Raw genomic sequence first — 25,126 nt, forward strand, 5'->3', positions numbered from 1 at the left:
TGATAAAAATGTCGATAAGGGGTTACATGATATTATTGTAAAAAATATGATACATGGACCTTGCGGTGCACTGAACGAAAATTCACCATGCATGGCCAAAGGAAGGTGCACAAAGCAATATCCTCGACTTTTAGTACCCAAAACAATTACTGGCAATGATGGTTACCCACAATATAGAAGAAGATCTACTGAAGATGGCGGTAAAACAGCAATAATAAAGAAGCGTAACGGTACCACCATCGAAGTAGATAACCAGTGGGTTGTTCCATATTCCCCTTTATTATCAAAAACATTTAATGCACACATAAACGTTGAATACTGTAACTCCGTAAAGGCAATCAAATACATATGTAAATACGTCAACAAAGGCAGTGACATGGCAGTTTTTGGCTTGCAGTCCGAAATCAAAGATTTCGATGAAATCGTAGAATATCAGGCTGGAAGATACATAAGCAGTAATGAAGCTGTTTGGCGAATTCTTTCATTTCCGATACATGAACGTAGTCCAGCTGTTGTTCACTTAGCGGTACATTTACAGAATGGTCAACGTGTTTATTTCACGGAAACCAACGTGCAACAAAGAGTCCTGAATCCACCGGATACAACATTAACAGCTTTTTTTTCGCTTTGCAAAAATGATTCTTTTGCAAAAAAACTGCTGTATACTGAAGTGCCTTCGTATTACACGTGGAATACTAAAAATAAAGTATTTGAACGTCGAAAACAGGGTAAGTCAGTCGACGGCCAACCTACCATCTTCAAAGATACCACGATATGAAGACTCTACACCGTTCACCCCAATCAACATGAATGCTTCTTTCTACGCCTGCTTTTGGTGAATGTACCCGGTCCGACATCCTTTGAGTATTTGAGGACTGTAAATGGTACTATACATGACACTTACCGCAGTGCATGCCAAGCTCTGAATTTATTGGAGAATGACCAACACTGGGATAACTGCATCAATGACGCGTGCGAAACGTCAACCCCAAGTCAAATTCGTGCATTGTTTGGCATCATTTTAACAACTTGCTCTCCATCAGCTCCTACAGATTTATGGGGAAAATATAAGTCAAAAATGTCCGAAGATATACTTCATCGAAAACAGTTAGAGACGTCAGACATGACTTTTGATTTTACATCAGAAATTTATAACTACACTTTAGTTGTTATAGAAGATTTGTGCATAAGTATGGCAAACAAACCTCTTCAGGGTTTGGGAATGCCTTCACCTAACCGTATCGCTGCTGTTTCGACATGTGTAGAATTGGATCGTGAACAAAGTTACAGTACGAGTGATCTATTGTCGTATGTACAAAATAACATTTCCAAGTTAACGTCGGAACAAAAAGACATTTATGATACGATAATGCATTGTGTCGATAACAACGTTGGAGAAATTTTCTTTTTGGATGCGCCAGGAGGTACTGGTAAAACGTTTGTGATAAAACTGATTCTGGCATCAATTCGATCTAAAAATGATATAGCGTTGGCAATTGCGTCGTCCGGAATAGCCGCAACATTGCTGCCTGGTGGAAGAACTGCTCATTCCGCTTTGAAATTGCCTCTGAACTTGCATTCTACAGAAACTCCCACGTGCAATATTTCCAAATCATCTGGGATGGGTAAAGTATTGCAGCAATGCAAACTTATTATTTGGGATGAGTGCACAATGGCACACAAAAAATCGCTCGAGGCTCTGGATCAATGCTTGAAAGATTTGCGAGGGAAGTCGAAACCCTTTGGCAGCACCTTAATATTGCTTGCGGGAGATTTCAGGCAAACATTACCTATAATACCTAGATCAACTCCTGCAGACGAAATGAATGCTTGCCTGAAAAATTCTAATTTATGGGCACACGTAAAAACATTAAAATTAACTACAAATATGCGTGTCCGATTGCAAAACGATGACTCTGGTCAAACATTTTCAGATCAATTGCTGGCAATGGGAAACGGAAAGCTCCCAGTAGACTCAATTTCAGGACGTATACAACTACCTGCTGATTTCTCTAATTTAGTGACGTCCAAAAATGAATTGATTGAAATAGTATTTCCGAATATTCTAAAAAATTATAAAAATAATAAATGGCTAAGTGAAAGAGCGATTCTCGCACCCAAAAATATAGACGTCCACGAAATCAACAATATTGTTTTGACCAAGATTCAAGACCAGGCAGTCCTTTACAAGTCAGTCGACACAGTTTTGGAACCAAATGAAGCGGTTAATTATCCATCTGAATTTTTAAATTCCATAGATCTTTCAGGGTTTCCACCACACGTGCTACAACTAAAAATAGGCGTACCAATAATACTTTTAAGAAATATAAACCCACCAAAGCTTTGCAATGGCACTCGACTTGCCGTAAAAAAAACAATGGAAAACCTAATAGAGGCCACAATCCTGACAGGGCCTTTTGAGGGTGAGGCTGTTCTTATTCCTCGCATTCCCATGATTCCAACAGATCTGCCTTTTCAATTTAAAAGATTGCAATTCCCAATTCGATTAGCATTTGCAATCACCATTAACAAAGCTCAAGGTCAATCCTTAGAAAAATGTGGTATTGATCTTAATACTGATTGTTTTTCCCATGGACAATTGTACGTTGCATGTTCGAGGGTCGGTAAACCTGACAATCTATTTATATGCAGCGAGAATTGGACAGCGAAGAATGTTGTATATTCGCAAGTTTTACGCAGTTAATTTGTATTTCGGAACCAAATGAAGCGGTTAATTATCCATCTGAATTTTTAAACTCCATAGATCCTTCAGGGTGTCCACCACACCTGCTACAACTAAAAATAGGCGTACCAATAATACTTTTAAGAAATATCAACCCACCAAAGCTTTGCAATGGCACGCGACTTGCCGTAAAAAAAAAACAATGGAAAACCTAATAGATGCCACAATCTTGACAGGGCCTTATGAGGGTGAGGCTGTTCTTATTCCTCGCATTCCCATGATTCCAACGGATCTGCTTTTTCAATTTAAAAGATTGCAATTCCCAATTCGATTAGCATTTGCAACCACCATCAACAAAGCTCAAGGTCAATCACTAGAAAAATGCGGTATAGATCTTAATACAGATTGCTTTACCAATGTACAATTGTATGTTGCATCTTTGAGGGTCGGTAAACCTGACAATCTATTTATACGCACAGACAATGGGACAGCGAAGACTGTTGTATATTCACAAGTTTTACGTAGTTAATTTGTATTGTATCTATCTATCTATCTATCTATATAAAAACGAGTTTGTGGATCTGTGGATGGATCAGGTGACGTCACCTGAAAAAACTGGATCAGGTGACGTCAAAACTGAAAAAACTAAAAAAAGGCAAAAACTACAAAAAAAACTAAAAACTAATAAAAAAAATAAAAAAGCTAAAAAACTAAAAAAACTAAAAAAAGGCAAAAACTACAAAAAAAACTAAAAACTAATAAAAAAGCTAAAAAACTAAAAAAACTAAAAAAGGCAACAACTACAAAAAAAACTAAAAACTAATAAAAAAAATAAAAAAGCTAAAAAACTAAAAAAACTAAAAAAACTAAAAAAAGGTAAAAAACTAAAAAAAACTAAAAACTAAAAAAAACTAAAAAAAAGGAAAAAACTGAAAAATAAGCTAAAATAAAGGTAAAAACCAATAAAAAACTAAAAAAAAACGGAAAAAACTAAAAAAAGGCAAAAACTACAAAAAACTAATAAAAAAAGTAAAAAAGCTAAAAAACTAAAAAACTAAAAAAACTAAAAAAAGGTAAAAAACTAAAAAAAATAAAAAATAAAAAAAAACTAAAAAAAAGGAAAAAACTGAAAAATAAGCTAAAATAAAGGTAAAAACCAATAAAAAACTAAAAAGAAAAAAAGGAAAAAACTAAAAAAAAATTTCATCTAAAAAACTAAAAAAAACTAAAAAAGGTAAAAACTAAAAGAACTAAAAAAGAAAAAAATAAATGACGACACTCAAAGAGAAAGCGACCAGGACAAAAGGAATGTTCGATTAGCAATCAACAAAGCACCGGGACACAGGGAGTATAAATGACGACCAGGACATAAGTAAAAAAAAAAAACTATCTATATATATAAAAATAAGTTGTCTGTGGATCTGTGGATCGTGGATCAGGTGACGTCACCTGAAAAAACTGGATCAGGTGACGTCAAAACTGAAAAAACTAAAAAAAGGCAAAAACTACAAAAAAAACTAAAAACTAATAAAAAAAATAAAAAAGCTAAAAAACTAAAAAAACTAAAAAAAGGCAAAAACTACAAAAAAAACTAAAAACTAATAAAAAAGCTAAAAAACTAAAAAAACTAAAAAAAGGCAAAAACTACAAAAAAAAAACTAAAAACTAATAAAAAAATAAAAAAGCTAAAAAACTAAAAAAACTAAAAAAACTAAAAAAAGGTAAAAAACTAAAAAAACTAAAAACTAAAAAAAACTAAAAAAAAGGAAAAAACTGCAAAATAAGCTAAAATAAAGGTAAAAACCAATAAAAAACTAAAAAAAAAACTGAAAAAACTAAAAAAAGGCAAAAACTACAAAAAAACTAAAAACTAATAAAAAAAGTAAAAAAGCTAAAAAACTAAAAAACTAAAAAAACTAAAAAAAACTAAAAAAAGGTAAAAAACTAAAAAAAATAAAAAATAAAAAAAAACTAAAAAAAAAGGAAAAAACTGAAAAATAAGCTAAAATAAAGGTAAAAACCAATAAAAAACTAAAAAGAAAAAAAGGAAAAAACTAAAAAAAATTTTCATCTAAAAAACTAAAAAAAACTAAAAAAGGTAAAAACTAAAAGAACTAAAAAAGAAAAAAATAAATGACGACACTCAAAGAGAAAGCGACCAGGACAAAAGGAATGTTCGATTAGCAATCAACAAAGCACCGGGACACAGGGAGTATAAATGACGACCAGGACATAAGTAAAAAAAAAACTAACAAAACTAAAAAGAAGGTAAAAACTACAAAAAAAATAAAAAGAAAAAAAAACTAAAAACTAATAAAAAAACTAAAAAATCTAAAAATCTAAATAAACTAAAAAAGAAAAAAAAAAGGAAAAAAATAAAGGAGAAAAACAAAACTAAAAAACGAATGTATATACAGACCGGTACACCGGGATACAAATGACGACCGGGACACAGGGAATATAAATGACGACCGGGACACAGGGACACAACTACAACGGGGACACCGGGGGAAACAGGGGGATATAAATGACGACCGGGACACCGGGACAGGGAATGGTCGATTAGCAATCACCATCAACAAAGCTCAAGGGCAATCATTAGAATCATGAGGTATAGATCTGAATACAGATTGTTTTCCCATGGACCATTATATGTTGCATGTTCAAGAGTCGGTAAACCTGACAATCTATTTATATGCAAAGACAATGGGACAGCAAAGAATGTTGTATATTCGCAAGTTTTACGTAGTTAAAACCATATATATATATATATATATATATATATATATATATATATATATATATATATATATATATATATATATATATATATATATATATATATATATATATATATATATATATATATATATATATATATATATATATATATATATATATATATATATATATATATATCTATCTATATTCACAGGTGGGACATAGGGACACAACTACAATGGCGCGTAACTATTATGGCGCGTAACGACTTACGCGCGCGGGGGGGCTTGGGGGGGCGCGAAGCGCCCCCACCAACTAGGTGTTGGGGTGGCGCGGAGCGCCACCCCAACAGCTAGTATATATATATATATATATATATATATATATATATATATATATATATATATATATATATATATATATATATATATATATATATATATATATATATATATATATATATATATATATATATATATATATATATATATATATATATATATATATATATATATATATATATATATATATATATATATATATATATATATATATATATATATATATATATATATATATATATATATATATATATATATATATATATATATATATATATATATATATATATATATATATATATATATATATATATATATATATATATATATATATATATATATATATATATATATATATATATATATATATATATATATATATATATATATACTTCGCGCCCCCCCCAAGCCCCCCCGCGCGCGTAAGTCGTTACGCGCCATAATAGTTACGCGCCATTGTAGTTGTGTCCCTATGTCCCACCTGTGAATATAGATAGATATATATATATATGGTTTTAACTACGTAAAACTTGCGAATATACAACATTCTTTGCTGTCCCATTGTCTTTGCATATAAATAGATTGTCAGGTTTACCGACTCTTGAACATGCAACATATAATGGTCCATGGGAAAACAATCTGTATTCAGATCTATACCTCATGATTCTAATGATTGCCCTTGAGCTTTGTTGATGGTGATTGCTAATCGACCATTCCCTGTCCCGGTGTCCCGGTCGTCATTTACATCCCCCTGTTTCCTCCGGTGTCCCCGTTGTAGTTGTGTCCCTGTGTCCCGGTCGTCATTTATATTCCCTGTGTCCCGGTCGTCATTTGTATCCCGGTGTCCCGGTCTGTATATACATTCGTTTTTTAGTTTTGTTTTTCTCCTTTATTTTTTTCTTTTTTTTTCTTTTTTAGCTTATTTAGATTTTTAGATTTTTTAGTTTTTTTATTAGTTTTTAGTTTTTTTTCTTTTTAGTTTTTTTGTCCCGGTCGTCATTTATATCCCCCTGTTTCCCCCGGTGTCCCCGTTGTAGTTGTGTCCCTGTGTCCCGGTCGTCATTTATATTCCCTGTGTCCCGGTCGTCATTTGTATCCCGGTGTACCGGTCTGTATATACATTCGTTTTTTAGTTTTGTTTTTCTCCTTTATTTTTTTCCTTTTTTTTTCTTTTTTAGTTTATTTAGATTTTTAGATTTTTTAGTTTTTTTATTAGTTTTTAGTTTTTTTTTCTTTTTAGTTTTTTTGTAGTTTTTACCTTCTTTTTAGTTTTGTTAATTTTTTTTTACTTATGTCCTGGTCGTCATTTATGCTCCCTATGTCCCGGTGCTTTGTTGATTGCTAATCGAACATTCCTTTTGTCCTGGTCGCTTTCTCTTTGAGTGTCGTCATTTATTTTTTTCTTTTTTAGTTCTTTTAGTTTTTACCTTTTTTAGTTTTTTTTAGTTTTTTAGATGAAAATTTTTTTTAGTTTTTTCCTTTTTTTCTTTTTAATTTTTATTGGTTTTTACCTTTATGTTAGCTTATTTTTCAGTTTTTTCCTTTTTTCTTAGTTTTTTTTTATTTTTTATTTTTTTTAGTTTTTTACCTTTTTTTAGTTTTTTTAGTTTTTTTAGTTTTTTTAGTTTTTTAGCTTTTTTACTTTTTTTATTAGTTTTTAGTTTTTTTGTAGTTTTTGCCTTTTTTTAGTTTTTTCAGTTTTTTTTTTAGTTTTTTATTGGTTTTTACCTTTATTTTAGCTTATTTTTCAGTTTTTTCCTTTTTTTTAGTTTTTTTTAGTTTTTAGTTTTTTTAGTTTTTTACCTTTTTTTAGTTTTTTTAGTTTTTTTAGTTTTTTAGCTTTTTTATTTTTTTTTATTAGTTTTTAGTTTTTTTTGTAGTTTTTGCCTTTTTTTTGGTTTTTTTAGTTTTTTAGCTTTTTTATTAGTTTTTAGTTTTTTTTGTAGTTTTTGCCTTTTTTTAGTTTGACAACTTATTTTTATATATATAGATAGTTTTTTTTTTTACTTATGTCCTGGTCGTCATTTATACTCCCTGTGTCCCTGTGCTTTGTTGATTGCTAATCGAACATTCCTTTTGTCCTGGTCGCTTTCTCTTTGAGTGTCGTCATTTATTAGTTTTTTCCTTTTTTTTTAGTTTTTTATTGGTTTTTACCTTTATTTTAGCTTATTTTTCAGTTTTTTCCTTTTTTTAGTTTTTTTTTTATTTTTTATTTTTTTTAGTTTTTTACCTTTTTTTAGTTTTTTTTTAGTTTTTTTAGTTTTTTAGCTTTTTTACTTTTTTTATTAGTTTTTAGTTTTTTTTGTAGTTTTTGCCTTTTTTTAGTTTTTTCAGTTTTTTTTTTTTAGTTTTTTATTGGTTTTTACCTTTATAGTTTTTTTAGTTTTTTAGCTTTTTTATTTTTTTTATTAGTTTTTAGTTTTTTTTGTAGTTTTTGCCTTTTTTTAGTTTTTTCAGTTTTGACGTCACCTGATCCAGTTTTTTCAGGTGACGTCACCTGACACATCCATCCATCCATCCACAGACAACTTATTTTTATATATATAGACCCCTGTTTCCCCCGGTGTCCCCGTTGTAGTTGTGTCCCTGTGTCCCGGTCGTCATTTATATTCCCTGTGTCCCGGTCGTCATTTGTATCCCGGTGTACCGGTCTGTATATACATTCGTTTTTTAGTTTTGTTTTTCTCCTTTATTTTTTTCCTTTTTTTTTCTTTTTTAGTTTATTTAGATTTTTAGATTTTTTAGTTTTTTTATTAGTTTTTAGTTTTTTTTTCTTTTTAGTTTTTTTGTAGTTTTTACCTTCTTTTTAGTTTTGTTAATTTTTTTTTACTTATGTCCTGGTCGTCATTTATGCTCCCTATGTCCCGGTGCTTTGTTGATTGCTAATCGAACATTCCTTTTGTCCTGGTCGCTTTCTCTTTGAGTGTCGTCATTTATTTTTTTCTTTTTTAGTTCTTTTAGTTTTTACCTTTTTTAGTTTTTTTTAGTTTTTTAGATGAAAATTTTTTTTAGTTTTTTCCTTTTTTTCTTTTTAATTTTTATTGGTTTTTACCTTTATGTTAGCTTATTTTTCAGTTTTTTCCTTTTTTCTTAGTTTTTTTTTATTTTTTATTTTTTTTAGTTTTTTACCTTTTTTTAGTTTTTTTAGTTTTTTTAGTTTTTTTAGTTTTTTAGCTTTTTTACTTTTTTTATTAGTTTTTAGTTTTTTTGTAGTTTTTGCCTTTTTTTAGTTTTTTCAGTTTTTTTTTTAGTTTTTTATTGGTTTTTACCTTTATTTTAGCTTATTTTTCAGTTTTTTCCTTGTTTTTAGTTTTTTTTAGTTTTTAGTTTTTTTAGTTTTTTACCTTTTTTTAGTTTTTTTAGTTTTTTTAGTTTTTTAGCTTTTTTATTTTTTTTTATTAGTTTTTAGTTTTTTTTGTAGTTTTTGCCTTTTTTTTAGTTTTTTTAGTTTTTTAGCTTTTTTATTAGTTTTTAGTTTTTTTTGTAGTTTTTGCCTTTTTTTAGTTTGACAACTTATTTTTATATATATAGATAGTTTTTTTTTTTACTTATGTCCTGGTCGTCATTTATACTCCCTGTGTCCCTGTGCTTTGTTGATTGCTAATCGAACATTCCTTTTGTCCTGGTCGCTTTCTCTTTGAGTGTCGTCATTTATTAGTTTTTTCCTTTTTTTTTAGTTTTTTATTGGTTTTTACCTTTATTTTAGCTTATTTTTCAGTTTTTTCCTTTTTTTAAGTTTTTTTTTATTTTTTATTTTTTTTAGTTTTTTACCTTTTTTTAGTTTTTTTTTAGTTTTTTTAGTTTTTTAGCTTTTTTACTTTTTTTATTAGTTTTTAGTTTTTTTTGTAGTTTTTGCCTTTTTTTAGTTTTTTCAGTTTTTTTTTTTTAGTTTTTTATTGGTTTTTACCTTTATAGTTTTTTTAGTTTTTTAGCTTTTTTATTTTTTTTATTAGTTTTTAGTTTTTTTTGTAGTTTTTGCCTTTTTTTAGTTTTTTCAGTTTTGACGTCACCTGATCCAGTTTTTTCAGGTGACGTCACCTGACACATCCATCCATCCATCCACAGACAACTTATTTTTATATATATAGACTAGCTGTTGGGGTGGCGCTTCGCGCCACCCCAACACCTAGTTGGTGGGGGCGCTTCGCGCCCCCCCCAAGCCCCCCCGCGCGCGTAAGTCGTTACGCGCCATAATAGTTACGCGCCATTGTAGTTGTGTCCCTATGTCCCACCTGTGAATATAGATATATATATATATATGGTTTTAACTACATAAAACTTGCGAATATACAACATTCTTTGCTGTCCCATTGTCTTTGCATATAAATAGATTGTCAGGTTATCCCCCTGTTTCCCCCGGTGTCCCCGTTGTAGTTGTGTCCCTGTGTCCCGGTCGTCATTTATATTCCCTGTGTCCCGGGTCCCGGTCATCATTTGTATCCCGGTGTCCCGGTCTGTATATACATTCGTTTTTTAGTTTTGTTTTTCTCCTTTATTTTTTTCCTTTTTTTTTTCTTTTTTAGCTTATTTAGATTTTTAGATTTTTTAGTTTTTTTTATTAGTTTTTAGTTTTTATTTCTTTTTAGTTTTTTTGTCCCGGTCGTCATTTATATCCCCCTGTTTCCCCCGGTGTCCCCGTTGTAGTTGTGTCCCTGTGTCCCGGTCGTTATTTATATTCCCTGTGTCCCGGTCGTCATTTGTATCCCGGTGTACCGGTCTGTATATACATTCGTTTTTTAGTTTTGTTTTTCTCCTTTATTTTTTTCCTTTTTTTTTCTTTTTTAGTTTATTTAGATTTTTAGATTTTTTAGTTTTTTTATTAGTTTTTAGTTTTTTTTTCTTTTTAGTTTTTTTGTAGTTTTTACCTTCTTTTTAGTTTTGTTAATTTTTTTTTTTTACTTGTGTCCTGGTCGTCATTTATACTCCCTGTGTCCCGGTGCTTTGTTGATTGCTAATCGAACATTCCTTTTGTCCTGGTCGCTTTCTCTTTGAGTGTCGTCATTTATTTTTTTCTTTTTTAGTTCTTTTAGTTTTTACCTTTTTTAGTTTTTTTTTAGTTTTTAGTTTTTTTAGTTTTTTACCTTTTTTTAGTTTTTTTAGTTTTTTAGCTTTTTTATTTTTTTTATTAGTTTTTAGTTTTTTTGTAGTTTTTGCCTTTTTTTTTAGTTTTTTGTCCTGGTCGCTTTCTCTTTGAGTGTCGTCATTTATTAGTTTTTTCCTTTTTTTTTTAGTTTTTTATTGGTTTTTACCTTTATTTTAGCTTATTTTTCAGTTTTTTCCTTTTTTTTAGTTTTTTTTTATTTTTTATTTTTTTTAGTTTTTTACATTTTTTTAGTTTTTTTAGTTTTTTTAGTTTTTTAGCTTTTTTACTTTTTTTATTAGTTTTTAGTTTTTTTTTGTAGTTTTTGCCTTTTTTTAGTTTTTTCAGTTTTTTTTTTAGTTTTTTATTGGTTTTTACCTTTATAGTTTTTTTAGTTTTTTAGCTTTTTTATTTTTTTTATTAGTTTTTAGTTTTTTTTGTAGTTTTTGCCTTTTTTTAGTTTTTTCAGTTTTGACGTCACCTAATCCAGTTTTTTCAGGTGACGTCACCTGACACATCCATCCACACATCCACAGACAGACAACTTATTTTTATATATATAGATATATATTACATATGTCTGTCTGTACAAACAAAAAAAGCTAAAAAAGGTCAAAAACTAAAAACTAAAAAAGAAAAAAAAAACTAAAAGAAGGTAAAAACTACAAAAAAAACTAAAAAGAAAAAAAACACTAAAAACTAATAAAAAAAACTGAAAAAGGCTAAAAAACTAAAAAAGGTAAAAAACTGAAAAATAAAGGAGAAAAAGAAAACTAAAATAAATTTAATAAAAATAAAAAAAAAACTAAAAAAAAAAAACTACAAAAAAACAAAAGAAAAAAACTAAAAACTAATAAAAAAACTAAAAAAGGCTAAAAAACTAAAAAAAACTGAAAACTAAAAAAGAAAAAAAAAACTAAAAAAGGAAAAAAACTGAAAAATAAAGGAGAAAAAGAAAACTAAAAAAAATTTAATAAAAATAAAAAAACTAAAAAAAAAACTACAAAAAAACAAAAGAAAAAACTAAAAACTAATAAAAAAACTTAAAAAGGCTAAAAAACTAAAAAAAAATGAAAACTAAAAAAAAACTAAAAAAGGGAAAAAACTGAAAAATAAGAGAAAAAGAAAACTAAAACTAAAAACGAAAATAAGAAAAACTAAAAAAAGGTAAAAACTACAAAAAAGAACTAGAAAGAAAAAAGAAAAAAAACTAAAAAAGGTAAAAACCAAAAAAAATAAAATAAAAAGAAAAAAAGGAAAAAAAAAAATTTATTTCAAAACTAAAAAAGAAAAAAAAAACTGAAAAAGGATTATGAGGTATAGATCTGAATACGGATTGTTTTTCCCATGGACAATTATATATTGCATGTTCAATAGTCGATAAACCTAACAATCTATTTATATGCTCAGACAATGGACAGCGAAGAATGTTGTATATTCGCAAGTTTTACGGAGTTAAAAACACACACATATATATATATATATATATATATATATATATATATATATATATATATATATATATATATATATATATATATATATATATATATATATATATATATATATATATATATATATATATATATATATATATATATATATATATATATATATATCAATCTAGGAACTGTTAGTATTGTTTTCATTACAGTAGAATAGATAACATTAATGTCACTTGATCTGTCATTTGACATGTTATCTTTGACAATTAATATTTAATTTTAATGTCACTTGATAATGTAATATCAAGTTAATGTCAAGATAATGTAACATTTAATGTCACTTAATAATGTCATTTGACATTATCTTTTACAATTAATATTTAATTTTCTTTATAGAGCCTTTCTCGACGTTCGGTTGGTCGAATCATAATTGAAGCTGTCGAAAGGAGCGTGGATCCTCAGACTAAGGAGTGCAATATCATCAAGTTTCTTGCCACCCTTCAGCAGTCCAGCTCTGAAATGGAGCGTCTGGGTACAGAGAGTCTTATCAATCTGGCGTTATCTGCAGTTCAATAACAAAAAAGAATTATAATTATAATTAAATAATAATTTTACAATTGATTGATTATAATGAATTATTTAATTCAGAACATTCACCTCCAAATTATTGTTAAACTATTATTCCAAGTCAGTTTATTGCTTAGTGTTGCTACTTTTTTATGTTCGGAATTCTAAATTTGATTTTTGTTTTTATTCGACTCTTTCAGTATAATCTACTCTTAAAGAGAAATGTTTCATATCGCCCGAATTTTTTTTTAAACATTTCAAAGCATACCTAATAAGTGAAATCACTGATATTGATTTAGAAAAATTTGACATAACTTGACTCTTTCTGGCATAACAATTAAAAAGTTTAATTTCTTTATATACATGAGGTTTTTCTTTACCTAGAATAAGATTGACCATGCCATTGCCTTGTTGTTGTTTGGGGTTTGATGCGTTTGACCAACAGGTCATGTGCTATTGAATTACTTGACCTATCTGAATTTTATACAATCACAAGCTCGTTTGGGTATCATTACAAATAATAGTCACTAAATTTATCTATGCATTACTTATCTGCTAGTTGTTTGAGGTTTTTCTTCTTCAGCAGTCGCTTACGTTGAAAAAAAAAACAAGACAATGCATTTATTATTCACCATGTTGCCTTGTAAAAAATCAAATATACACCCATATAAAAGTCCCCTAAAAATTATGCTTGGCCTATATTGAAGATTCCATCTGTCGATCTATTATACATCTTGTTTTGATTTATAATTTAATTAAACAGCGCTCAGCTCACAGCTCACAGTGCTCAGTTAACGGGGAATTTTTCGACACGTACCATAACATCTGTACCTCGTGCTATTTTGATGATAATGACGAAAAATAGCATGCATTTTTAGTTTCAAAAATACTACTTTCAGAAAAGACGAACTGCTTCTAAAGTTACTATCTACTCACGCTTAACGTTATTTTTAACATATGCTATTTTGATTCTGGACACCTCATAAAGTTGCATTTTTGCAACTTTCGGAGAAACCTAATCTGATTTTCACATTAAAAATTTCGAATCATGAAAGTTCCTTGAATCTAGATTTGGTCAAGCTCATCTTCTTCCTTTGAAGTTGCTGTTCAATCTTGCCTTTCTAATTTAGCTTGTAATCTAGCCCATACATTTTACCTTTTGGGTAAATTACTCTTCAATTGTATACGCTAGCTGTTGACTTAGATGGCGTTTATATGCTAAATTAGATTTGCTCTAATATACAGTAAATCGTCGTTTTGGCCAGACAGAAAAGGGGAAGGTTTTAACTTCAAATTCTTTGATACGCAATACGCAATACATTTACCTTTTGGGGAAAGTTCAAGGTTACTCTTCAATTGTATACGCTAGCTGTTGACTTAGATGGCGTTTACTAAAATTTTCTTTGAATACATGGTAGCAAGGATTGCGACCTCTCATATGAAAATTTAAGCTTAACTCAATCTCACGCAACAAGAAATTTCTTTCAAGTAATCAGCTCATTTCAAACAATAATAAACAAAAATTATATTCTTTGAGATAATTCATTTATTCTGACAAAAGAAATGGGTAGTTGATAGGGTTTGTAACAACCCACCTTTCCAATCTTGGTGCAGAAATTCGACCTTGGTGCGAGAAAATGTTTCTTTAAAATGGTTACTTTTTTTGTAAAGCTTATTTCATTATTGATTTGTAGTATACCTTCCAATGGTATGCATTTATATTCATACCATTGAACCGTTTTCCTAGTACTTTATTTGATCCCTAATTTAGAGGCGTTAGAACTCACGTCATGTGAGTTCACTCAGAGACGAGCATAAGTATTTAAAAATACTGGCAGTCTCTGGTTTACATGATTTTGGCGCAATTATATACTAATTAACTAATTTACTGTTAGCAGTTCGTCTGTTTTTTTAAGACCATTTTAATAAAAGGCTCTTCATTCTGAATTTAAACGTAATAGTTCGAATTTTTGTGCATCCGGTTTGGATTCACTTCACTCTGACTACTCTTTAACTTGTCGATGTAAATTATGGAAGAAACTTGACATTGACTATACTGTTGATGATATTTTTTTTATTTAAGACTAGCTTACCCGTTGCGTGGTTCTGTGATCTTGAAAGAAAGGCAAATTCACTCGACGGAAGATTCCCTTATGGACCATTCTCCTAGAAACCCTCCCTCTCCCCGCTGAAAATTCCCCTGACAATGCTCCTTCACTGGGGATTGAGTCCATAAATAGAAAAATACGATGATGCACCGAATCCAACATAGTTTTTTCTTCTTTTTTTTACGTCATGCTTTTCGCAATGGAGTTAATCCTGAGCTGAATAAAATCATTCTTTACCCTACGTTTCAAAAAAGATAGGTAAATGATTTTTGAGACCACACTAGCTAATCACGATAAAGCATAAAATCGCGAAGAAAGGATAATAAACTGCCAGTGAAAAACGTCTGGTGAAAGAATTACCCTTTGACCGTTAATCAGAAAGGGTCATCCTATCTTAGTTTTGTGTTTAGTTTTAAGGTTTGGTTTTTTATATTTTTTCAGTTTTATTTTGCTCTGAAGAACGGTCAAGCGGAGGTCTTGACCGAAATATTTGCATTTTTTTTTCACTAGCGGTTTATTGTCCTCGTTTTCTTCCTTTCTTCCCGACTTTATGTTTTATTAGAAAGTATATCAAAATCATTTCAATGTAGAAAATTTCCTTTTTATCACTTTCACAAATAAATGCAAAGTTAATGTAACAGTAAAATTATTCTTACATGTCTTCAATGTCTCAAAAACCATCCCTGTACAGCTACGTGATTTTAAATAACATAAAAAAGAAGCACAAATTTTCCTTTCCTCCTTATTCTTTTCACAATTTCACATTTCTCCTCAAATTTTGTTTAAGTTTGATTGAACTTAATCCTATATGATTTAACATAATCCCTTGTCTTCCTATATTAAAAAAAAACTGGTTTTGCATCTTCATGAAAGAAAATTGAGACAAATCTTTACCCGTCCCAGAAATTTTACCTCGGAAATCTTGCAGTTTTTCCGAAGGTTTCTTATATTTTCCATAGAATTACCATTTTAGTGTTTTTTTTTTCGAATTATGTTCCAGTCCTCCTCCCCGCAGTTCCCAATATTCCAGTCCGCAAAAAGTAATTCATGCTTCTACGTTTCTTCTTTAAATTGTGGTCTGTAACACTTTTGATTTAAAAATAAGCGTATAGAAAACCAGAAATGCCCCTCCTTCCCTAATTTCTAAGAAATACTCCTTTTGTATCTTCATGAAACAAAATTAAGAAAAAGCCTTAGCACCCCCCGAAGTTTATACCTTGGAAATTTTGATTTTTTTTCTGTTTTCTCATACCCTCCGCATAAGTGGGCTTTGGGTGTTTGTTTTCAAGCTGTGTTCAATCCTTCTTTCACCTAATTTTCAGTGCCTCCATCCCAAAAGACGAATTGTCAATTTCACATTTCTCTTTTAAACTGTGTTCTGTTACAATCTTAATTTAAAGATAGTAATAAAAAGCCAAAAATCCCCCTTTGGATTTTAAGAAATACCTTTTTTTCTATAGAAATTTTGCTATTTCCCCCTAAGATTTCTTATATTCTTAGTATAATCGCCTTTTGGTGTTTGTTTCAAGTCTTGCTCCACATTTTACAGTGATCCTGCCTCCAAAAATGTTCGAAATTTCACATTTCTCTTTTAAATTGTGTTCTGCAACAGTTTTCCTCCTAAACTTTGTTATATAACCCTTGATTTTCTCTATTTTTGTCGGCTATATTTACTTTAAAAAAAAAATATGACAAAGCTCAAATATTGTGGACTATCAAATGGGCTTTACAAAGGTATTTGGGAGAACTTTACTAGACTTTGAGTAAGCGGGCTGTAACTCGCTTAGTATAAGAGCATCCATTGAAAAATATAATTTCTGGCTAGAAAGTAGTAGCAGCTCCTTTTAAATGCACATTTAAAAGAAAAACTGTGGACTTTTTCCCCCTTATTCAAAGGAAAAGTGTTGGTATACAAAACAGATGAAGTGAAGTTTATTAGTTTTTTATTAGCTGCTTGAAAAACTAGGAAATATCTGTTAAATATTCTAATACAAATCTTTGCACACGACTTTACTAATTTAAATATTTGTACAGGAATATTTGTTTTGGGCAAAAAAGAAATAAAGATACAGAAACCGAGAATGATCAAGAGAAAGTGAAAGAGATATAATTTTTTTATTCTAGCATAATTTTTATCGTTGTAGACAGAGAGGCAGTCTTGTTTGAAAAGATTTACATTTTTCAGAAGCTTGTAAAATAAGTTTCATTATAAAACATGAATAGATGAAAACCGAAGTTTTAGAAATGTATCATTAGCAAGAAAAGTAACTAATATATATCCAGTAATATAGTTACATTCATGGTTAAATTCTAGGTCAAAGCCGGATTTTTTACTTCAACAGTCAATGATACTATTATTTCTTTTAATAATACATCAGTGTACCAAGTGGCCAGAGGCCAAAGCAGTTGCGCAAACTCCATCTCTGTAGTAATCTACTTAAAGCTAATAGTCAATTATATCGAAAGCTGGTAGATTTAACCATAGATTTTACAGGTGGTTAAGTAACTTAAAAATGGTGTCCAGGTTTCTTACAAAAACTTAGTTGGTTTTTTGTGTTTGTTCGCAAGTAGCTGTTTTTAGAAGACATTTCGTTTGGCATCAAAGGTATGGCACACACAGTTTTGATGTTAAATGACCCAATTTCAAATTATTTTATAAGGGGAAAAGAGGTTATAACCTATTTAAGAAAAAATTCTGAAAGTCTTAGAAATAAAATAATGCTATGAAAATCAAAATGTACAATTAAAGACCTTCTTTGTTTGAGGGGATAGAGAATTTTTTTTGTAAAAATGTTACATAACAGCTTTTGACCTACTACCGCTTTACCCCTCTTTAAGAACAAAATTCATCATTTCTAATTTATCTTTTTTGTTATTTACCTTTTATGGTCCGTTTTCTTTATCATTTACGTTTTTTCTCTCTCATCCTTTTTTGTGATCTAACGCTGGTAAACAAAATAGACCTAGCAATATCCTCTGTTTTTGTGCATAAGCAAGACTGAAAAACACTCAATATTTTTTATATTTTGTGATATTTTTCAAATATTCCTCTTTGTACTGGCTCAGTGTTTAAAGTCATTCAATCAGGATAAAAGAATAAGGTAGAATTAAAAGAAATAAAAAAGAATGAAAGAAATCAGAGTAAAGGTGAATAAAAGAAAATTAAAATACCCATTAGATAACCACTAAAAATTTTGACTACTACTACTGCTAACAAGTCACTGCATCACCAAGCTGCTTGATGGTCAATATCCAACCCCCCCCCCCTCACTCTTTAATTCCCTGTAAATCTTTCCTTACGACCTTCTCCCCTCCAATTCGGGTAAAACCTGCTTTTTGTTTGGCTCTGGACGGTTGGCCGACAAGGGTGGATATCTTGGTCTTCGTCGGTGTGATGCAACGATTTTTACGAACTCATTTTCTAAATTAGTTTAAAAAGATTTAGGGCATTACCACCTTAAAAAATTAGTAATAAAAAGCCAAAAATCCCCCTTTGGATTTTAAGAAATACCTTTTTTTCTATAGAAATTTTGCTATTTCCCCCTAAGATTTCTTATATTCTTAGTATAATCGCCTTTTGGTGTTTGTTTCAAGTCTTGCTCCACATTTTACAGTGATCCTGCCTCCAAAAATGTTCGAAATTTCACATTTCTCTTTTAAATTGTGTTCTGCAACAGTTTTCCTCCTAAACTTTGTTATATAACCCTTGATTTTCTCTATTTTTGTCGGCTATATTTACTTAAAAAAAAAAATATGACAAAGCTCAAATATTGTGGACTATCAAATGGGCTTTACAAAGGTATTTGGGAGAACTTTACTAGACTTTGAGTAAGCGGTCTGTAACTCGCTTAGTATAAGACCATCCATTGAAAAATATAATTTCTGGCTAGAAAGTAGTAGCAGCTCCTTTTAAATGCACATTTAAAAGAAAAACTGTGGACTTTTTCCCCCTTATTCAAAGGAAAAGTGTTGGTATACAAAACAGATGAAGTGAAGTTTATTAGTTTTTTATTAGCTGCTTGAAAAACTAGGAAATATCTGTTAAATATTCTAATACAAATCTTTGCACACGACTTTACTGATTTAAATATTTGTACAGGAATATTTGTTTTGGGCAAAAAAGAAATAAAGATACAGAAACCGAGAATGATCAAGAGAAAGTGAAAGAGATATAATTTTTTTATTCTAGCATAATTTTTATCGTTGTAGACAGAGAGGCAGTCTTGTTTGAAAAGATTTACATTTTTCAGAAGCTTGTAAAATAAGTTTCATTATAAAACATGAATAGATGAAAACCGAAGTTTTAGAAATGTATCATTAGCAAGAAAAGTAACTAATATATATCCAGTAATATAGTTACATTCATGGTTAAATTCTAGGTCAAAGCCGGATTTTTTACTTCAACAGTCAATGATACTATTATTTCTTTTAATAATACATCAGTGTACCAAGTGGCCAGAGGCCAAAGCAGTTGCGCAAACTCCATCTCTGTAGTAATCTACTTAAAGCTAATAGTCAATTATATCGAAAGCTGGTAGATTTAACCATAGATTTTACAGGTGGTTAAGTAACTTAAAAATGGTGTCCAGGTTTCTTACAAAAACTTAGTTGGTTTTTTGTGTTTGTTCGCAAGTAGCTGTTTTTAGAAGACATTTCGTTTGGCATCAAAGGTATGGCACACACAGTTTTGATGTTAAATGACCCAATTTCAAATTATTTTATAAGGGGAAAAGAGGTTATAACCTATTTAAGAAAAAATTCTGAAAGTCTTAGAAATAAAATAATGCTATGAAAATCAAAATGTACAATTAAAGACCTTCTTTGTTTGAGGGGATAGAGAATTTTTTTTTGTAAAAATGTTACATAACAGCTTTTGACCTACTACCGCTTTACCCCTCTTTAAGAACAAAATTCATCATTTCTAATTTATCTTTTTTGTTATTTACCTTTTATGGTCCGTTTTCTTTATCATTTACGTTTTTTCTCTCTCATCCTTTTTTGTGATCTAACGCTGGTAAACAAAATAGACCTAGCAATATCCTCTGTTTTTGTGCATAAGCAAGACTGAAAAACACTCAATATTTTTTATATTTTGTGATATTTTTCAAATATTCCTCTTTGTACTGGCTCAGTGTTTAAAGTCATTCAATCAGGATAAAAGAATAAGGTAGAATTAAAAGAAATAAAAAAGAATGAAAGAAATCAGAGTAAAGGTGAATAAAAGAAAATTAAAATACCCATTAGATAACCACTAAAAATTTTGACTACTACTACTGCTAACAAGTCACTGCATCACCAAGCTGCTTGATGGTCAATATCCAACCCCCCCCCTCACTCTTTAATTCCCTGTAAATCTTTCCTTACGACCTTCTCCCCTCCAATTCGGGTAAAACCTGCTTTTTGTTTGGCTCTGGACGGTTGGCCGACAAGGGTGGATATCTTGGTCTTCGTCGGTGTGATGCAACGATTTTTACGAACTCATTTTCTAAATTAGTTTAAAAAGATTTAGGGCATTACCACCTTATCTTTAATGTTGCTATTGTTAACGCTAAAAATAAATAGTCAAAACGTATTAGTTAAGTTTGACAACACTTCTCGTCCGTAAAAATTCAAATTCTAACAATGTTGATTACCAAAGACAACTACGCTTTGAAAGGAAAATTAAGTCTAGTTAAGCTGTTTAATTTCGTATATTCTTGGCCTTTTTTTTTACGTTTTGTTTTTTAAATTTGTTGCCTGCAACCACAAAAAACTGCATAACTGCAGATTTAAGATAGCCTTGCCTTTTAGGATAAATATGGCTGTGTAAATTTCCGCGTAACTCGAACAATCATGTTTCATTGTCACTATCCTGTGTACTGTAAATTCCCTTGTCCTTAAATATACATTGCGTTTTATGAGTATTTTCTTTTTCGCAGGTAAATTTTGAGAAGCTCAAGTACCTGACTTCGGGTTTCCAAAGATTGATAGTCTTCTCAAAATTTAAAAAATTCGATTTTAGAAACAATTAATTAAGATACGTGTTTTGCATTTGAGAATAAACAAAATAAACGCTATACTCATAACAGTTTTTATTTAGTGTTTTGTGTCCCCATTTTGTTTTGTTGCGAACCTTCATTAGTTTTTCTGTGTCTTTATATTTACCCGTTTAATTTAAATTCCTCTGTCTTTCTATGCGGAATTATCTTGTTACATTTTTGTGCCATTTACTATTTGTTTTTTAAGTTTCATATTTTGTTTTTATCTGTTTATACCAGTGAATAGAATTTCTAGTCTTCTAAATTTGTGTTTCATGTTATCTCGTAGGCTTAATAAACTTATAACTATTGTTATTAAATCAACTATTTTTTGTTAAATACACACTTGAACAAATAAATCCCTACTAAATGGATCATTATATAAATTGAATAATATCACTATTTGATAAATAATTTATTAATTAAACTATTAACTGGCTTCAACGTTCTTTATGCGTATCTATTAATATTATCAAAGAGATGATCTGATTTGAACTTATCTGAAAGAACTGATCTGATATGGAAGATGACTTAAGAAATTTAATTATTTAATTTTGTAATTAAGCTGAGCTGTTTTCTGTTCGTAAATTTAACAAAATATTTTTAAAAAGAGTACTTTTGTCGATTTTTCAGTTCGCATCTTGAATGTGATTTACTCCCCCTCCCCTTACACTGAATGATGATCTACTATACTAAGAACAAGAAGGTATTTTCAAAATCTAGACGGGACAGATGTAGAATTTACTTAGTAGAAATCGACTATAAGCTAAAGTTACAAGGGGGAGGGGGTAAACAGGCCAAATTCTTAGAATCTTATTTTGTTTTATTGGTCAACCTGTGCTTTGTCACTGAATAACGTAGTCTAAGGTTATTTCTTTTTTATTAAATAAATCTGATTGAGCCTTGAGATACTCAAGATTTATTTTGCTGACTGAAAACTTATGAAAGAAAATGAGTGGACAAAGTGAAAAATCTGAGCAGGTCGTAAAACCACAGTTTTTTGGTAGATTTGGGCTACATTATCGTTTGCCAAATGGTGAATCCAGAATATGAAGGAGGACAGACTTGTTTTAACTTTTTTTTTGCTTTAGCCCTAGATTTAAATTTTTTGTAGTTTTACCTGGGTAGGCAAAAGATTGACTAGACAAACTAATAATAACGTACAAAAAGTATCTAATGATGTACAAATGCAGGGCGGTTATGTATTTAAAAAAAAAATCAGGAATTAATGCTTACATGCAAAAATCGTCAATTTTAAAATGTGAATAAATATTTATGTCTGACACAAAATTATTCTGAATAAATATTTTACTTTAATATTATCAGCAAATAAATTGGGATGATTTGAACATGATGCTTGGTTTTATAACTTTAAAACAATGAGAAAGAGTCTAATAACATTAAATATTGTCAAAATATATTATCACAACGAGTCATGAACATGATCTTCGAAATTATGATAAAGCCACTAGTCCTCCATGCTATGAGGATGGAACAGAGCATATACTCATTGATACCAGCAAAGTCGGACAGAGGCGCAATTCTGATTTAAATGACATTATTACGAAGGTATATGATTTTCCTACTTATTCCCATTAAGATTGGTATAATTGTTTACTTGTATTATGCTGCAGTGGACTTAAATAGACTTGTAGCCGAAAAAGAAAGGATGAATGTTACCCAAGTTCAAACGAATATTATGCAAGTTTTTGAAAAAGAAGGGAAATTACATCATGTTCGCAATGCGAAACCACGCTTGCGGCTGATAGAGATAGTAAAGAAAAGAAGTCTTGTATCTCATCTATAGAGATAGTAAAGAAAAGAAGTCTTGTATCTCATCTATAGAGATAGTAAAGAAAAGAAGTCTTGTATCTCATCTATAGAGATAGTAAAGAAAAGAAGTCTTGTATCTCATCTATAGAGATAGTAAAGAAAAGAAGTCTTGCATCTCATCTATAGAGATAGTAAAGAAAAGAAGTCTTGTATCTCATCTATAGAGATAGTAAAGAAAAGAAGTCTTGTATCTCATCTATAGAGATAGTAAAGAAAAGAAGTCTTGTATCTCATCTATAGAGATAGTAAAGAAAAGAAGTCGATGTATTACAAAAGTAATACGTGTATAATTATCCTACAATGTCATCAAAAAGGAAACACCCGAGCGACGCAAAACCAGGCTTGCGGCTCAAAGTGAAAGGGCCAGATTAGGAATGTCCGATTACATCATCAATTCGATCCAAAAATGACATAGCGTTGGCCCTTGCGTCGTTCGGAATAGCCGTAACGCTGCTGCTTGGTAAAGGAACTGCTCATTCCGCTTTGAAATTGCTTCTGAATATTCAGTTTACAAAAACTCCCACGTGCAACGTGCAAAGTATTGCAGCAATGCAAACTTATTGTTTGGGACGAGTGCACAATGGCACACAAACAATCGCTCGAGGATCTTGACCGATCATTGCAATATTTGTGAGGAAATTCCAAACCCTTTGGCAGCACTTTAATATTGCTCGCGGGAGATTTCAGGCGAATATTACCTGTTATTCCTTGATCGACACCTGCAGACGAAATGAATGGTTGCCTTAAAAATCCTAATTTATGGGTACATGTTAAGACATTAAAATCAACTATACATATGCGTGTTTGATTGCAAAACGATTATTCTTCTGAAATATTTTCAGATCAATTATTGGCAATTGGAAACGGAAAGCTCCTGGTGGAGTCAATTTCAGGACGCATACAATTGCCTCCTGAATTCTGCAATTTAGTGACGTCAAAAAATGTTTTGGTTGAAAAGGTATTTCCGAATATTCTAACCAATTATAAAAATTATAAATGGCTAAGTGAATGAGCGATTTTGGCAGCTAAGAACAAAGACGTCCACGAAATCAACAATATTGTTTTGACCAAGAATAGAGACCAGGTAGTCATTTACAAGTCAGTTGACACAGGTCTGGAATCCAATGAAGCGGTTAACTATCCATCCGAATTTTTAAATTCGCTGAATCTCCCAGGGTTTCCACCACACGTGCTACAACTAAAATTAGGCTTACGAATAATACTGTTGCGAGATATTAACCCACCAAAGCTTTGCAATGGCACTCGACTTACCGTAAAAAAAAAAAAACAATGGAAAACGTAATAGAGGGAACTATCTTGACAGGGCCTTTCGAGGGTGAGGTTATTTTTATTCCTCGCATTCCCATGATTCCAAGGGATCTTCTTTTTCAATTTAAAAGATTATTATTACCAATTTGATTAGCATTTGCAATCACCGTCAACAAAGCTCAAGGACAATCATTAGAAAAATTCGGCATAGATCTTAATACGGGTTGTTTTCCTATGGACAATTACATGTTGTATGATCAAGAGTCGGTAAACCGGATAATCTATTTATATGCACAGACAATGGAACAGCGAAGAATGAAAAATTAGCACCTTGCATACATGTTGCTTTAGGGGGAAGGGGCTTATCAAATTTTTTAAATTCGCTAGATCTCCAAGTTTTACGCAGTTAAAAATTAGCACATATCCTTTGTATACACATATCTTCTATCTATCTATATATAAATAAGTTGTCTGTCTGTGTGTCTGCCTGTCAGGTGACGTCATTTTTCTGTGTCAACTGACGTCATGAAGTTAGTTGTCGTCATTTTTGCTATGACGGTGACGTCATTAAAGATATTTAATCATGAAGTTAGTTGTCGTTATTTTTGCTATGAAGGTGACGTCATTAAAGATATTTAAGACATATACGTTCACGTAGAAATCTATTAATGTTTAAGTTTAAAATGACTGATGAACTTACAATGGCAAAAGCCGATGAAGATGCTCAAAGAGTCTATGCCAAAAAACTTGCTGCTGATAGAGAAAGTCAGAAAAGAAAGCGTGCCGAGGAATCAAAAGAACAGCAAGGAAACAGGCTTGAGGCTGATAGAGAAAGAAAGCACAGAAACCGTGTCGAGGAATCAAAAGAACAGCAAGGAAACAGGCTTGCTGCTGATAGAGAAAGTAAGAAAAGAAAGCGTGCCGAGGAATCACAAGAACAGCAAGAAATCAGGCTTGCTGCTGATAGAGAAAGTAAGAAAAGAAAGCGTGCCGAGGAATCAGAGCAACCTGAAAGTTATCGCCTGGCATTCAGGTACAGCCCAGTCGATGATTATAGCTTGA

At 30.5% G+C, this 25,126-nt stretch overlaps 1 protein-coding gene across 1 annotated transcript in view; it reads left to right on the forward strand.

Annotated features, from left to right (window-relative positions):
• Positions 1 to 25,126, forward strand: part of LOC136038142 (DNA-binding protein SMUBP-2-like) — a 544,983-nt gene that overhangs the window by 15,985 nt on the left and 503,872 nt on the right. The gene's annotated exons all lie outside the window — the stretch shown is intronic.

This window comes from Artemia franciscana, chromosome 17, assembly GCF_032884065.1.
Source record: "Artemia franciscana chromosome 17, ASM3288406v1, whole genome shotgun sequence".
Lineage (NCBI taxonomy): Eukaryota > Metazoa > Arthropoda > Branchiopoda > Anostraca > Artemiidae > Artemia > Artemia franciscana.